General features: G+C 41.2%; 1 protein-coding gene across 1 annotated transcript in view; it reads left to right on the top strand.

Moving 5' to 3' along the window:
* CFAP210 (cilia and flagella associated protein 210) overlaps positions 1-18044 on the top strand; it is a 99956-nt gene that overhangs the window by 39343 nt on the left and 42569 nt on the right. The window lies entirely within an intron of this gene.

Below are 18044 nucleotides of genomic sequence, written 5' to 3'. Positions count from 1 at the left end.
TTCGAGAAGAAATATTGATTTGCTACTCCATTCACCCAGTCTCCGAAATCTGCCCCGAGCTGCCGGTCCTAGAGAGAGCCCCCACTTGGCAAACCAAGTGTCCAAGAGGTCACCCCACTCGAGGCTGGACCTTGGCCGTCTCGGCTCGGCCCCAATTCAACCTTTTCCCCGAGTTCCGTCTCCCTTTCAAGTCGAATCGAGATGCCAGGAAAGGGATGATCGAAATATAACTGGACAGAAGAAATCTCGGAAAAGGGAAATCCTGTGCCTTTCTGCTCAAGGAAGGACGGAAAGGAAAACGGCCGGACGGCGGCCCCTCCATCCGCGTACCCCCTCCCCGGCTGCCGCAGGGCTTTCCGCGCGCCGCGCGCCCGGCCCCCGGCCCGCGTTTCCGCCCGGAGACCGCCCCGCCCGGCGGCCTGGCACGGGGACTCGCCTCGAGGGCGCCGCGCGCCGCCGCCGGGCCGGGCGCCCGCGTCCCTCCACCCCGGGACGCCGCACAGGTGTGGGGAAGGCGCCGCGGACGGCCCCGCGCTCGGCCCGGCCCGCCGCCCGCGCGGCCATTGTCTCCGCGCCTCTGCCGCGGGCTGGCCTCGCTCCCCTGCGCCCGGCCCCGTTCGCTCCCCACCGGCTGGCCTTGCCCCGCACTCACCTCAAGCGGTGGCTCCGGGTCGCGCTGCGGGCCCGCGGGCTAGCGGCGAGCGGGGACGGGGGCACCTCCGGACCCTCTGACCATCTTTGGAAGAGACGCGGCGGAGGCTGCCTGCTAGTGCAGCTCCAGCCCACAAGCGGCTCCTATTTTGGTGCCCCGGCTGCTCCCCGCCTCCAACCAAATGGCCCCCCACGCGCCTGGGGCGCGGGGCAGCTCGCGGGAACTCCCGGCTGGCGGGGCCGCGCTGCGGGCAGGGGCGGGGTGGGCGCGCGGGCGCGTGGCTGCGGCCCCTCCCCGGCGGGCTCCCCGGCAGCAGGTGGGACGGCTTCCCCGAGGAGACCGCCCGCGCCGCTAGCTTTTGCCCTTCTCTCGGGACCTGTCCCCCATCCCCACCCCACGCACAGACATTGCTGAGCGTTTTCTCTCTAGACAAACGCTCTAAGTCCTGAATTAGGACCATATATAGGGGCTGGCGGGCCCCCTTTTCCCTCTTTCAGTAGCTCTCCCCAGCCCAGGCCCTAATGGTGGAGTGGAATTGGAGGTCGGGGTTGGAGAGAATGCAGCAAACTTAAAGGTCTGGGGTTCAGGTTGCCTTCAAAATGCTAGAAGTAGTTGCCGCTTTCCCGCGAACTCCATCCCGCCCCCAGCAGAGCACTCCGGAGGAGTGCTGGGGAAGCCCCTGGGCCTGATGTGTACACTGTGGGTTAACTTGGAGCTTTGAGAAAAACTGAGAGCTGCCAGGGCCAAGGATTCAGGTTACAGTATTTAGAACAGAGTAGCTGGAAGGAGCAGCCTCCAGCCTTTCTTCCTGGTGGCAGCCAGTCCAATCAAGATGTACATATGCTACACCACAAAGTTCATGTTCTTGTTCCTACAAAAGGCAATATCAAATATTTTCATTTACCATGCATTCATTTACAAGATTTTATTGAGTGCCTAGGCACTGGCAATAGCGTGGTGAAAGATGGTCCATAGCTCGCGCGGAGTTTATAGTCTAGCCAGCTTAAGGGAGGAAGGAGACCAGGATGAAAGGAACACCAGAGGCCCAGTGTGTTTCTCAGAATATGGTCTGAGAGACAATATACAAACAGACAATGGCCAGACTGTATATGACAAAAGAACTCTGAACCACATAAGAAGTCCAGGAAGCCAAACCACAACTTCTGCAGCAATTGGACCAGAACAGTAAGGAGGTGGTCAATGACTGCCAACTTCCCTGTTTCTTTTTTTTTTTTTTTTTTTTTGCGGTACGAGGGCCTCGCACTGCTGTGGCCTCTCCCGTTGCGGAGCACAGGCTCCGGACGCGTAGGCTCAGCGGCCATGGCTCACGGGCCATGTGGGATCTTCCCGGAGTGGGGCACGAACCCGCGTCCCCTGCATCGGCAGGCGGACTCTCAACCACTGCGCCACCAGGGAAGCCCCAACTTCCCTATTTTTACCCCTACTTTCAACTTGGGACCAGTCAGAGAAAGCCAAATATGCTCCCCATACCAATCACATAAAATACTCTCTGATTCTAGTAGCTGGACTCCAGCTTTCCCAGGCCAACAACCTCCAATGTATACCTGAGACCTTCCCCTTTTTTCCACTTTTATAAAGCTTTCCCACTCCCCTGTCTGCCTTTGAGCTTCTATCAAAGGCAAATGATGGTCCTGACTCTTGCTATAGCAAGATCTGAATAAATGGCCTCCGTTCTCAGTACTTTCTCAACTAACATAAGGATATTGGAAAGATAAAATTATGACAGTGAAAGCACTTAGGATGTGGTATATAAATGTTAACTATTATAATGAAAGGATATTTACACTTAATTCTCCATTACAACCTCAATTTGGAAATTAATATCATATTAACATTTCTTCAAAAATTATGCACTTTGTAGTTAACTGTAATTACAGACACTTTGTCCTTCATGGATAGTGATATTATTGTTGGTGTTGTCATTCAAGGACACAAGTGCGATTGACTGAAGATGGGGCATTCTTTCCATGGTTGTCATTGAAGTGTGGCAATGGCTGTTTGTGGCTATGGTGCTAAGTTTGATGTATAGTAAATATAGGTTCTACCTAACTCAGAGGAGGGGCTTCTAGAATCATAACAGCATGTAATAAATGATTCTCGAATAACAGAATTCACTATATTGTCATTTGTTCTGTTATTTCAGATTGCTGCAGAACCCAGTTCATACTTTGGCTTCCATTGCCTGATATTCCCTGGTTGTGAATTATTGCTTAAAAGTGTATATGGGCTACATGTCAATTATATCTCAAAAAAAAAAAGACCCCAAAAAGTGCATATCAGTATGCATTAGACTGCTTCAGCCTGCCAAGAAAAGAGCAGGTCCTGAAGGGTATGGGCAGGAGCAGTTCCTCTTTACCACATGCTTTATCAAAAAGACCACTGCAAATGCTAATAGATTCGATGTACTCAGAAACATGTAATTAGCATTCATAAGTTAAATAAATTAATGACACTGTTCAAGAAAACAAGTGTGCCATCTGTGAATCCAAGTCTTAGGAAAATAGAGAGCCACCGTGGAGATGAGACATAAAGACTCTTGGCAGATACTAAGCTTGGCATGGAGTTGGAGTCCTTTTGACATCATACTGAGCTTTTCGAAAGACTTGGTTTCTAAAAATAACAATTTTATTTGTTGTTTTTACCTTATTAATACATCTTTCCACTAAGTATTGCTATGTCATTAAATGTTCGGTACGCTAATTGTGATAAACATTATCAATATATGTAAATGTGCCAGTATATACAGAAAATTTTGTGTACTTCATTTAACGTACTGGATAGAACAAGTTGGTGTTAAGTAAAAAAAAAATATGTATAATTTATAAGGCCACCACATACAGCTGTGTAAGTTATGCACTGCATAATTCCAGCTCATTCCATTCAAGTAGAGTGTCATGTGAACACTGTCTCAGGAGTTGTACAGTATACAACCAGCACAGGTAGGTATATGTGGCTGCCTTGGAGTTGCTATGTCTTGGCAAAGCCTTTTTGGTATGCTTCCGGGAAAATAAGGAAAACATTCTGATGACTGGGTAACAAGTGCTTTCACAAGTCAGAATGTTCCCAAGTCCTTGTTTTCAACAAAAGTTAAAGAGCATTTTTGACAAATAACTTGGAAAGAATCCACAAAATGAGTGGCACTGCTATAATAAAATTCCTCTCATTCCCATCTAGTTGTCTATGTGAACACATTTTCTCAGGGATTATATCTATAGAAATGAAAAACAGGAATATTACTGATCCTAAACTCCGTCTCATGCCAGCAGAAAACAATACTCGGCCAAAGATATATGGTCTCAATGAAAGGAAAATAGCCCAATTCATCAGACTGAAATAATTTTTGATAAATTTTTACTTTTGATTTAAACATATTTATGTTGTTTGGTCAATTATAGTAATAATTGTAATGTTAATCAGCTCAGAATTTTTTTACTACTTAAGAATCAAGGACATAAAACAGTTAAAATTCTAATTTATGTACATTTTTGTTGCAGAGAAGCTTAAGAGGTCACTAATAAAAGATTTTCAAGAATAAAAATACATGGACAATCCTTTCTTTGAATGTTTCCAATATGCATGAATTTCAGTAACCACCATTTTGTTAAATAACACCAATCCTTCAAACAGAGTTCAGATTTCAATTACTATGGTATATTAACTGTGAATAATTGCATAAAATAGAAATTTTGCCCTCTAGCTCTTCAGTCCACAAATCACTACATAAATAACAGATGAGCATCAAGGTCAGTGACCCATCATGTCTCTTCTTTCAAAGTCCTTGGTGGTTGGTCACTGTGCATCTGTTATTCAGTTCACATTCAGACAACAAAGCTTGTGGTTGTCTTACCTCCTGTCTTCCAGTGATAAATCTACATAGTATTTTACAAAAATAGATGAGTGAGAGAGGGCATTGGCCAACAAAAATGAAAATGTAGCAAAGAATTAAAAGTGATAATGCCAAAAGTGGAATTTGAGTTGAACAGAATGAAGTTCTAGAAGAAATAGATGAGCATGGGAATGTTGACAGTGCCACCAGCGAAGAGACTCTAGATCTGCAGCCAGCTGACCTTGGTGCAGGTGAACTTTGTGACTTAAAGAGGACAGTGGTTGTTGACAAAGCGGATAATGGTGTCCTAGAAGAAGTAATACTGACAAAAAAATTTCATTTTAGAAGAACTCTTGGAGGACTTCCCTGGTGGCGCAGCGGTTAAGAATCTGCCTGCCAATGCAGGGGACACGGGTTCAAGCCCTGGTCCGGGAAGATCCCACATGCCGTGGAGCAACTAAGCCCATGCGCCACAACTCCAGAGCCTGCGATCCACAACTACTGAAGCCCACGTGCCTAGAGCCTGTGCTCCGCAACGAGAGGAGCCACCACAATGAAGCCCTCGCACTGCAACGAAGAGTAGCCTCCGTTCACCGCAACTAGAGAAAGCCTGCATGCAGCAGCGAACACCCAATGCAGCCATAAATAAATAAATAAATAAATAATTTTTTAAATGCAAAGGATAAAATGTTGGAAACTGATCCAAACTTAGAAGTATGACAATTCACTAAGTCATAGGAAGATGATCGCTCTGTATTGTAAGTTACAGGACAAAAAGAAGATGGTGAAAACTGTTTACTCTTAATAAGTTTTTTACAGAAAAATAAAATACTTTCATTTCCAATGTTTCTAATTGCAGTGCACTAAGTAAATATTGGTCTTACTCTTTTTCATTTTCCTATACATTTATAACTGGCAGTAAGACAGTTTTTAATGTTCTGACAAAAAATTTAAAGGTCACAGGACAATCACAATTGTTCCTACTGATTATTAAGATTGTTTTGCAGGGTGATTTTGCACATTTTTATGTGAGGACTGTCTGTATTTTCAGTAGGACAACACTCTCTGGGAGAAGTGGAATGGAAATATGAGTTCAAGAAAAAAAAGAATAAGATAAAAATTTCCCACTGTTACAGAACAACTTGTTTATGCATTTTTAAATGAATGATGGCAGGTTTCAAATTACTATAGTTAGCTTTTACTAAATAGATTTTAATGAGTTATTTTAAAGCCTACTAAAAAGTCATTATTTACAATACTCTAGAAATTACAACCTTGGCAAATGTTTAAACTTATAATGAAAAGTTTTCAATATCAATCTGAAAATGTGGAAGTGAGTATGTATGTTACTCTTGGGGTACTTGTTCAAAAAACATATGAAAGACCACTAGTTTATTCTCAAAGTAGGAACTAGCTTACTACTCTTTGGGGGAGGGTCATTTAAAGGATAGCCGTTTACTGAGAATATGTTTTTGGGTGCCAGTGTTACAGCCAAATTCCAGATAAAAGTAATACAAGGCAGAAGATAATAAACTAGGACCTTTTTCAATTACAAAAAAAAAAAAAAAAGAAGAAACCCAATTCTGGCTAGAAAAAGAACAAAAGAGCATTGGCTCAAATCAACCAAGACAGACTGATACTCTTACCTAAGTAAGAGATTAAAATTCTCCAATGACTCCCTGTCCCATTCAGTAAAAGCCAAAGTACTCACAGTGGCCTCCACACCCCACCTCCAGCCCTGCTTCTGCCCTCACCGGGAATGGCACCGCCTCAGGGCCTTACTGCTAGCTATTCCTTTTGCCTGCACTGCTCTTTTCCCCATACTGCCACTTGACCCGATTGCTCACCTCCACTGGGTTTTTGCTCAATATCAACTTCCCAACAAGGCCTTCTTTTACCAACCTATTTAAATTTATCTCCGTACCCTACCTGTTATTCCCAATACCCCCTCCCTGCTTTAATTCATAATCCTTATTACCATCTATAATATCATATAGTTTGCATATTTTTCCAGTCCATTGTGAGGTTTCTCCCACTAGAATGTAAACTCCATGAAAGCAGTGATTTTGTGTTTTGATCATGGTATATCCCCAGTTCATTCTGGTATTCCTAGAACAGTGTCTGCCACATAACAGGTACTCAATAAATATTTTTTTATACCAGTGAAACTATGAATAGATTAAAAGTAAGACTTTCAGGAGCTTCCCTGGTGGTGCAGTGGTTAAGAATCCGCCTGCCAATGCAGGGGACACGGGTTCAATCCCTGGTCCGGGAAGATCCCACATGCCATGGAGCAACTAAGCCCGTGCACCACAACTATTGAGCCTGTGCTCTAGAGCCTGTGAGCCACAACTACTGAGCCCACATGCCTAGAGTCCGTGCTCCACTGCAATGAGAAGCCCGCGCACTGCAATGAAGGGTAGCCCCCGCTCACTGCAACTGGAGAAAACCTGCGTGCAGCAACGAAGACCCAACGCAGCCAAAAAAATAAATAAATAAATAAGTAAATTTTTTTTTAAAAAGTAAGACTTTCAGAATTTACTTTACAAACTTGCTCAGGGCTCATAGTCCTCTAAGAAATTATATAAATGACTTAATCTGCAGACACTGCCCTCCTGTACCACATGATCTAAAAGTTTTGTGCTTTCTTTCATTTTCAAATTCAAAGCATCCGGTTTATCTATCCCTTCCTTTTCGTTCTCTCTGACAGCACGCTTATTGGGTCTTTATCACTTCTCACTTGGCTTACTGCAAGATTTCTCTGTGTCAGTCTCTCCCCGTTCCTCCCAAGCTGTACACTACCTTTCATCCTCCCCAAACAGCATTTTCTTGACATCGCTTCCCTTTACTTGCTCTTAAGAGGTACCTGGAAGAAATTCAAATTCCATTGATTAGCTTTCAAACCCGTCCATAAATTGGCCAAATCCTACTTACAAAGCTTGATTCCACTACTCCCCAGTTTAAACCCTTAACTTCATCAGGCCAGCCACATCATCACTATCTCAAGAAGACGCTGTGCTCACCCCCATCTTGGCTTACATTATTCCCTTCATCTGGGAAGCTCTATTAAGTCCTTTCCATTTTTCCAAATCCTTTCCATCCCTTAAGGTATAGATCACAATCTACCTCTTTCATAAAGCTTCTCTTATATGACAGTTAATCAATTGACTGAGTACACAGTACAATACTATATGGTCATCTAGTCCTTCCTTGACTTAAGTACTTTTTGTTTATGCTGATTACTAATATGCTTTATGAATCTTACTTGGGAATTATGAATTACATATGTATATGTCCCACCTCTTTAAAAGCATTTGTAAATGCTTTGAAGGACAACATTGTTTGTAAGACATAGTCCTACAGTTATACTTCCACAAGTTTTTGTTTTGTTTGGATTTGTCTTCTTGCACATAGTAGACCCTCAAAATATTTGTTTACTCTAGTATTTTTATCCCCCCAAATTGTGCAATAGGATATTTTTTCTGAATTTAAACCTGAAAAGGGCTAAATTGTTAATAAATCCCTGAAAGAACGTACTCATATTTAACCGAGGATAACAAAATACTGCATGGACCAAGCTGTGAGAACAGTTGAGATTCTGACATGTAACAAAATCCTGAATATGACTGTAAAGTGGTAGAAAAAAATGTGAAGGAGCAAGTTTTCCAGTTTGCACTGATTATAAAATCCTATGCGGCAAATGGTAGTTTACTTGCAAATATTTTTTACTAGTTGTTTAGACATACAACTGAAAATTTATTTTTGAATATAAAAGACAAACTAATTTTTTACTAAGTAACATCTTTCATAAACAATGGGAGTTTCTAAGAATTTCTGTTAGGAAACATTTACATTAATATTTTGTTTCCATATGAACTATCATCACACAGACATCAGTTTGTATGACATAAGTAAGATAGATTTAGTTTTTGGCCCAGAATATATTATTCCATAAGCCCTTATAGAGCACATCAAAAAATCTCTCTACAACAGAACTATCACATTGTCCACCTGAAAAAAGAAACCCATCAGGGAGCACAAAATGATAGGGTATAAGGTAAAAGAGTTAAGGCAATTAATTATTATTTATATATTCCCTACAACTGGTCTCATCTAAAGATGTACTGTGAGGTTATTAGGTCAGTAAAGGACTCTCTCTCTAATCTTCTGGAAAAAAAAAAGCATATCTCATAATAGGGGCAGAAAGTGGCTATAAATTCCAGTCCCATTATCACACTATTAACAGAACTACTGTGGGAATGTAAATTGATACAATCACTATGGAGAACAGTATGGAGTTTCCTTAAAAAACTAAAAATAGAACTACCGTATGACCCAGCAATCCCACTACTGGGCATATACCCTGAGAAAACCATAATTCAAAATGAGTCATGTACCACAATGTTCATTACAGCTCTATTTACAATAGCCAGGACATGGAAGCAACCTAAGTGTCCATCGACAGATGAATGGATAAAGAAGATGTGGCACATATATACAATGGAATATTACTCAGCCATAAAAATAAATGAAATTGAGTTATTTGTAGTGAGGTGGATGGACCTAGAGTCTGTCATACAGAGTGAGGTCAGTCAGAAAGAGAAAAACAAATACCATATGCTAACACATATATATGGGATCTAAAAAAAAAAAAATGGTACTGATGAACCTAGTGGCAAGGCAGGAATAAAGACGTAGAAATAGAGAATGGACTTGAGGACACGGGCGGGGTGGGTGGTAATCTGGGGCGAAGTGAGAGTAGCATCAACATATATACACTACCAAATGTAAAATAGATAGCTAGTGGGAAGCAGCAGCATAGCACAGGGAGATCAGCTCGGTGCTTTGCGATGACCTAGAGGGCTGGGATAGGGAGGATGGGAGGGAGACGCAAAAGGGAAGAGATATGGGGATATATGTATATGTATAGCTGATTCACTTTGTTGTACAACAGAAACTAACACAGTATTGTGAAGCAATTATACTCCAGTAAAGATCTACTTAAAAAAAACAAAACAGAACTACTCTTCTCAGTCTGGTGCCTGCCTTCAGTTGCCCTATTGATATATCAGCTGTCCCTTGGAAGCTGCTTATGAGACCATAAATGAAAATCTTCTCTAACTCTCCTTCAGGGCTAGTATTAACCAGGAGCTAAAAAATTCAAATGCTATAAAACTAAATGAATATGTAGGCATATCAGATATAACATTTTTTTAAAAAGTAGAATAAAAATGTAATTATAACTTGTTCTGTAAAAGACTACACTTGCACTACAAAAGCAGATTTAAACCAATAGATTTGTGCCACAGTACATATAATACCTGGGTAGGGAAAGAAGTCTCATATGTATCTAACACAGGAAGGAAGTGATTGAGTTAGGCATCAACAATATTTATTAAACACTCAGGTGGTGATTGCTATGATGTGACAAGGCTGTGGACTTGGTGATAAGGAAATTATTACCTGGGGGAAAGTATTCTGGATCTGTGGCTTTAAGAGTAGTGGTATTCTGTACATACAATATCTCTTCACTTGGGGCTTCCCTGGTGGCGCAGTGGTTGAGAGTCCGCCTGCCGATGCAGGGGACACGGGTTCATGCCCCGGTCTGGGAAGATCCCACATGCCGTGGAGCGGCTGGGCCCGTGAGCCATGGCCGCTGAGCCTGCGCGTCCGGAGCCTGTGCTTCGCAACGGGAGAGGCCACAACAGTGAGAGGCCCGTGTACCGCAAAAAAATGGCATCTAGTGAGTAGAGGTCAGGAATGCTGCTATCCTACAATGCACAGGAAACACATATTCCTCCCCCAGCCCCCAGCAAGAAATTATCCAGCCTAAAAGTCTATAGTGCCAAAGTCAAGAAAGCCTATACCAGGTCCCGCTCTAGCAGTTAATTTGTGTGTCCAGTAATTCCTCTTTGGTGATCAAGTGCATAGGAGCTGGGTTAGGCTATTCCGTGGCAGGTAAGTCTGCACATCATCACATTTTGTCTGCTCATTTAGAGGGCCAGGTTGGACTCAGTTTTAGGGGTTGAACTGAGTTTCAGATTATTTCTATGGCACCCAGACTTGACCTATAAGCCAGTCAAGATTGCTTTCTGGCTTTTATTGTCCTTATAGGAAATGGTGCTAGATTCAGCAGGTTAGGCAATCAAGAGGCATCTAAGTATTTGAAGTATTTCACCTTTGAGTGTGTTAGAAAAGCGAATCTCAAGTCCCACCCCAGACCAATTGAAAACAATTTGCATTTTAATATGATCCACAGAGAAGCACTGTTCTAATATACATTGAGGAAAAAAGGAAGAGAAGAAAGAGAATGCTTATATGAGCAAAATGAGATAGATAATCAGTGTCTTGATCCTTGAATACAGTACTGTGTCCAGTTCAGGGACAATCTAACAGAGGACTGTCAGTAGGTCAGAGGAGAGTTATGAAAATAAAACTGCTTTCTGAGGGTCAGATAAGGAAATCATGGTTATTTAGCTCAAAGACAAGAAAACTAAGCAACATGAAGAGTTCAATCCTGTGATCTATTAATATGCTAAAAATTAAAAGGCTGACCCCAAAATGGTTTTGTGGTAAAATGAAAACCTCCTTCTAAAGGCCTTAAAAATAGGATGACTTAACTTTACTTAGAGGATAGATTTTTAAAAGCTATTTGTAGCCAAACCTAGAAAGCACTTAAATTCATAATGATTTTAGAATTACAGAATTTTAGAACTGGAAGGTAGTTAGGGATAAAACTCACTCAGTCTAGTCATTTTACAGAAAATAAAATGAATTCCAGAGAAGCAAAATAATTCACCAAAGTCACAGAGCAACTTAGCAGTTAGAGCTGGGACTAGAATTCAGGTCTATTGACTCAACATCACCTAGTTGTTTTTTTTGTTTTTTGTGTTTTTTTTTGTGGTACGTGGGCCTCTCACTGTTGTGGCCTCTCCCGTTGCGGAGCACAGGCTCCGGACGCGCAGTCTCAGTGGCCATGGCTCACGGGCCCAGCCGCTCCGCAGCATGTGGGATCCTCCCGGACCGGGGCACGAACCCGTGTCCCCTGCATCGGCAGGCGCACTCTCAACCACTGCGCCACCAGGGAAACCCAACATCACCTAGTTTTGAAGAATTCTTTTATTACTTAGTTCTGTGACCTCACCAAGCTTGTTTTCTTATATAAAAAAATTGGAGAAATATTCCTATTTTGAAAGATATTTTAAGATAAAATGAGTTTATACTTAAATTATGTATGTAGTAATGCTTATCCCTTCCTAATATAGTAACCATGTCACACTTCAGTACTGTCCTCTTATTTTACTATAGGAGTTCCTTAAAGGACAGGGATCTTTCCTCCCTCCCTCCCTCCCTCCCTCCCTTCCTTTCTCTTTACAATTCTATCAATTTTTTACCTCTTCATTCCATTTAAATTGCAAAAAATGTGAATTTATATTTAAGATTTTAACCTTAAACAGTATTTATTAATACAGGTAAATACTTATAATTTTAAGTGGCAAAAGCAATATAACAATTATAAGAATAATCCGTCTATGTCAAAGAGCACATATACCCGATGATGGACACTTAGGTTGTTTCCATCTCCTGGCTATTGTAAATAGAGCTGCAATGAACATTTTGGTACATGACTCTTTTTGCATTATGGTTTTCTCAGAGTATATGCCCAGTAGTGGGATTGCTGGGTCATATGTACCTAGAGTCTGTCATACAGAGTGAAGTAAGTCAGAAAGAGAAAGACAAATACCATATGCTAACACATATATATGGAATCTAAGAAAAAAAAATGTCATGAAGAACCTAGGGGTAAGACAGGAATAAAGACACAGACCTACTAGAGAATGGACTTGAGGATATGGGGAGGGGGAAGTGTAAGCTGTGACAAAGTGAGAGAGTGGCATGGACATATATACACTACCAAACGTAAAATAGATAGCTAGTGGGAAGCAGCCACATAGCACAGGGAGATCAGCTCGGTGCTTTGTGACCACCTAGAGGGGTGGGATAGGGAGGGTGGGAGGGAGGGAGACGTAAGAGGGAAGAGATATGGGAACATATGTATATGTATAACTGATTCACTTTGTTATAAAGCAGAAACTAACACCCTATTGTAAAGCAATTATACTCCAATAAAGATGTTTAAAAAAAGCACATATATATACATATACACCTATATGCATATATACACAGACACACACACACATACATATATACAAACACCCTTGGAGAAAATTCTGAAAGGATTTGGTGTATGGTGACATTATGAGCAATCAGTTTGCAAATGTTACCCAAGCAGTGAAGAAGCACTGGGGCCTTTGGACTGTAAGCAGTTCTTGGTAAAGCTTTTACCTGGAAGTTGCTGGAGAAGGTCTGGGCACAGATCTGGCTTCATGTGTGACCTGTGCATCCAGAAGGCCCCACTCTTGGTTTAATGCTTTGCTGTCTTGAAATTCTTAATAATCTTTGAACAAGAGGTGCCTCATTTTCACTGTGTTCTGGGTCTCTCAAATTATGCGTAGTCAGTCCTGTCTGAGCAGCTCAGCTCTGGTCCATTCACTGGTAGGTGGTTGTAGGGTGCGCTCTATCTCTCAGGAGGTCTTGATTTCTTTACATTTGTTTTTCTTTTTAAAAAAGTACAGTCATATTATAAAAAATTAGAAAATGGATTAGCAGAAAAAATTAAGTCATCCTCGAAACTCTCAAAGGCAGAGACATTTTCATAAGCATCTCTTCATACATCACGATGTTCAGTGTCTAGTCAGAAGAATAAAAAGCGATTCATTACTTTAGAGTATGAATTGCCAAACATAATTACAAAATAGGATGTGTATAAAAATTAGGCAATTCCTTGAGATTAGCTTTTGTGTTAGTTTTTTATTGCTATGTAACAAATTACTACAAATTTAGCAGTTTAAAACAACACAAGAACATTGTCACAAATATCTGTAGGTCAGAAATCTGGGCATGGTGTGAGTCGGTTCTCTGCTCAGGGTCTCACCAGGCTGAAATCAAGGTGCCAGCCTGGGCTGTGTTTCTCATCTGGGGCTCACAGTCCTCTACCAAACTCAAATGGTTGGTGGTAGAATTCATTTCCTTGTAGTTAATTGTAGGATTGTGGTCCCTGTTTCTTTGCTGGCTGTCAGCCAGGGGCTGCTCTCAGCTCCAGAGGCTGTCAGCATTCCTTACTATATGCCTTCTTCCATCTTTAAACCAGCCATGGCATGTTGAATCTTTCTTGGGCTTTGAATCACTGACTTCCTTTTCCGCTACCAGCCAGGAAAACGCTCTGCTTTTAAAGGGCTCGTGTGTTTAGGTCAGGTCCACCGGACAATCTATTTTAAAGTCAATTGTGCCATAAAACATAACCTAATCATGGTAGTAAAATACATCAAATTCACAGTACTGGGGATTATGCTTGGCATGTACACAAGGGTGTGGGAAATCTCAAGGGACCATTTTAGAATTCTGCCTACCACGGCTATCCTAGAATCTCGTGTGAAGAACAGGAGGTTCTTCTACCTCTCTCTTCAATAGTCTTCTTCAATTCCCATTTTTAACTCTAGCATCTCTATTCTATAAGTTCACAGTTCAGCATAGTAAAACTGGTCACAAAGAATTTGCTTAGCTATGAGGGGAACACAGAGATTCTTTTCTTTTCAAAGGAAAAATTTTAGAGAACAAGAATCTTACATTTTACTGTAAAAAGCCTAGTGTGTATCAGTATATTTGTTTCATTAACTCTAACATAATCTAATGAGACAATAAGGCACATATTAAATTTAGGTATGTTTATATTTTAAAATAAAGATTAAGACCAGATTATCTAGAAATAATAAAACATAAGATTTAGAAAAGATTAACACAATTTAATGCCAACATGTTTGTATCTTCCATATATGAAGTACTCAGGAAAACAGATAAGCAGAACACAAGACTCTATAGATAAATGAGCAAGGGACATGTCCAGACATTTAAAAAGAAACAGAACAGACTAAAAGTTGGACTTCAGTGAACTAACATTGAGTGCATCGTATGTGTGTGAGGTGCTGGCATATATGACAAGTACAGGGCTGCTATTCAGACACAGGAACTGTTATGTCTGTGGCCAGAATCCATTCTTGTTTGGTGCTTCTGTTCTGATTGGTTGGTGCCTGTATTGCAGTGGTTGCATGTCGCAACTAAAGATCCCACATGCCGCAGCGAAGATCCCAAGTTCCACAACTAAGACCTGGTGCAGCCAGATAAATAAATAAAATTGAAAAAAAAAGAAACTTGAGGTGTTGAGAGGCTAGTAATTTACCCAATCCAGGGCTAGAATTCAAATTCAGGTCTTTTAATCTAGAGCAGAGCTTTTAATCACCATGTTACATTAGGAATGAAAAATGAGATACTACAATTTCTGTTCCTGGAGGAACTGGGACTGGACTAACCATTCCACTGTAAACAATAAGAAAACTGGACAAAATATATGAAATAGCAGTTTTCAGGCACTGGACAAGAGGCAGTGCAGGAATGTGATCCCTGAGAGAAGGGAAACAGATGAGGTGAGCCCTATAATTGCCTGCATTTCTGCCTAGAGACATTTTCCAGCCTGAGGTGCAGGGAGGGAGAATCCCAAGTGGACCATGGTAGTCTCACTGAGTTGAGGAGATGGAGATAAGTTTGGGGAGGCACAATTGGCTTTTTGTAGGACAGACTACCAGAGAGGACAGAGCTAAATGGAGAAAGAGTTTCAGAAATCTGTAAGAGAGGTTGTCCCCATGAGTCTATGGTTGGATACTAAGACACATGCATAGGGTGAAACACTATAAGTCTGGGCAGAGAATGATCCCAAGAACTATAAATCAAATAATTCCCAGAGTTCACATAGAGCTTGAGGATAACTGAGTTCCAATCAGAGCCAGAGAAGCACATGGTTTTATACATTGGGGAACAAAGAAGGAAAGGGGACAAACAATGCTTATGTTAAAAAGGCAGAAGAAAAAAAAAAGATGGATAGATAGAGGAATGGACAGGTATGTGATAAAACAAGCAGAGTAAAATGTTCTTTGGGTTTAAAAAAAAAATTTATTTATCTATTTGGCTGCGTTGGGTCTTAGTTGCAGCATGCGGGCTCCAGAGTGCGAGGGCTTGGTAGTTGCAGAGCGTCGGCTGTAGAGCATGCAGGCTTAGTTGCGCCACAGCATGTGGGACCTTAGTTGCCTGACCAGGGATCAAACCTGCGTCCCCTGCATTGGAAGGCAGATTCTTAACCACTGGACCACCAGGGAAGTCCCCAGAGTAAAATGCTAATGGTAAAATCTAGACAGTAGATATCCATGTGTTGACTACAAATTAAAGGATTAATACGAGAGTATTATGAAAAACTTTATGCCCATAAATTTCACAACTTACATGAAATGGACAAAGTCCTTGAGAGACACCATGGTGGTTTAAAAGTACCTCCACTGAAAGGTAGAGCCTAATTCCCCTCCCTTTGAGTGTGGGTCTTTGTACTGTTGGGTTTTTTTAAGATTTTTTTTTATGGGGACTATTTTTAAAGTCTTTATTGAATTTGTTATAATATTGCTTCTGTTTTATGTTTTGGTTTTTTTGGCTGCGAGCCATGTGGGATCTTAGCTACCCAACTGGGGATCGAACCCGCACCCCCTGCATTGGAAGGCAAAGTCTTAACCACTGGACCACCAGGGAAGTCCCTGTATTCTGTTTTAGAATACAAATAGAATATAGAGGAATGGATGGTGTTTGATTTCTGAGACTAGGTCACTAAGGCATCGTGGTTTCCTCTTTGCCCTCTCTCTTGGATTGGTCACTTGGCAGGAAACCATGTCTTCAGGACATTCAGGCAACTCTCTAGAGATACCCATGTGGTTGGAAATTGAGGCCTCCTGCCAGCAATCAGCAGTAAATTGAGATTCCTGATAGCAATCAGTGAGGAACTGAGGTCTGCCAAAAGCCATGTGAGTCAGCCACCTTGCAAGCAGAGCCTTCAGCTCTAGTCAAGCTTTCGTATGACTAGAGCCCTAGCTGACATCTTGCCCTATTAGAGATCCTGAGCCAGAACAATCCAGTTAAGGGTTCCTGAATTCCTGAGCCACAGAAACTGTGAGATAATGAATGCTTAGTTTTAAGCTGTTAAATTCTCAGGTAACTTACTATGCAGCAAGAGATAACAAATACAGTCACAAACTACCAAAGCTTACTCAAGGAAACTATACAACCTTTACCTATAATCTACAAAAGAAATCAAACTAGTAGTTAAAACCTTCCAGCAAAGAAAACTCCAGGCTTAGATGGCGTCCTTGAATTCTATCAAACATTTTAGAAAAAAATAATATCAGCTGTTAGTTTAATTGTTGCTCCTTTCAATGTCATCTTTTTTTTTCCCCGTAGCTATCTGATGCTTTTTCCATCATTGGTTATTGGCAGTTTTACAAGAATGTGATTTCATGTGGTTTTCATTTTATTTTCCTGTTTGGGGTTCATGAGAGCTCTTGAATCTGTGGTTTGATATATTTCGGCAATTTTGTAATGTTCTCATTATCTCTTAAAATATTGCTTGTTTCATTTTCTTTCTCCTCTCTTTCTGGGATACCAATTTCCTATGTTAGATCTTGCTATATCTTCTATGTCTTAAGTTCTCTTCTGTATTTTCATTGTTTTGTCTCTCTCTGCATTATTCTGGATATTTTCTTCTAACTTGTGTTTATTCACTAACTCTCTTCGGCTATGCCTGTTTTATTGTCAAATCCATCCATTAAGATTCTAATTTCAGTCATGTTATTTTTCAGTTCTAGTAGTTCCATATTGTTTATGTAATTTTCAGTTCTTTGCCAAAATTCTCATTAGTTTGTGTCTGTAAACTCCAATACTTGGAGGTCATGCACATCTATTTAAATAAAAACTTCTGCTGGTGTTCATTTATATCTCTTGGTGTAGCTACTTTTTACTATGTGCTTTACAATGTACTTACAAAACTGTTTAGATTTTGAGGCCTATTGCATTTATTTTCTATTGCTGCTAACAGTTTTACCACCAACTTAGCATCTTCAAACAACATACATTTATTATCTCATAGGTTCCGTGGGTTAAGAGTCCAAGCACAGCTCAAAGGGCCTCTGTTTCAGGATCTTACAAGGCTAAATCAAGGTGTCAGCCTGAGCTGTGATCTCAGCTGAGGTTCCACTATGAAAGGATACACTTCCAAACTCACATGGTTGCAGTATTCAGTTCCCTGCAGACTGTTGGACCAAGGACCTACTTCTTACTTTTAGCTAGAGACCACCCTCAGTTGCTTGCCATGTGGCCCTCTCTGAAGGCCAGTTCACAACATGGCAGCTTGCTTCTTTAAAATTAGCAAGGGAGAGAGTTCCCTAACAAGATGGGCATAAGGATCTGATGTAATATAATCATATACACATAAATGATACATCCCATCATCTTTGTGGTATTGCATTAATTAGAATCAAGTCCTAGATCACCTTCTCCACACATACACCCCCCACACACACACACAGAGAATACGAGCTTATAGGGATCATGGGGGGT

This window comes from Mesoplodon mirus (genome assembly GCF_964341445.2).
Source record: "Mesoplodon mirus genome assembly, chromosome: 8".
NCBI classification, from domain to species: Eukaryota; Metazoa; Chordata; class Mammalia; order Artiodactyla; family Ziphiidae; genus Mesoplodon; species Mesoplodon mirus.
The sequence above is the reverse complement of the archived record's forward strand: the minus strand, read 5'-3'. Positions and strand labels throughout refer to the sequence as shown.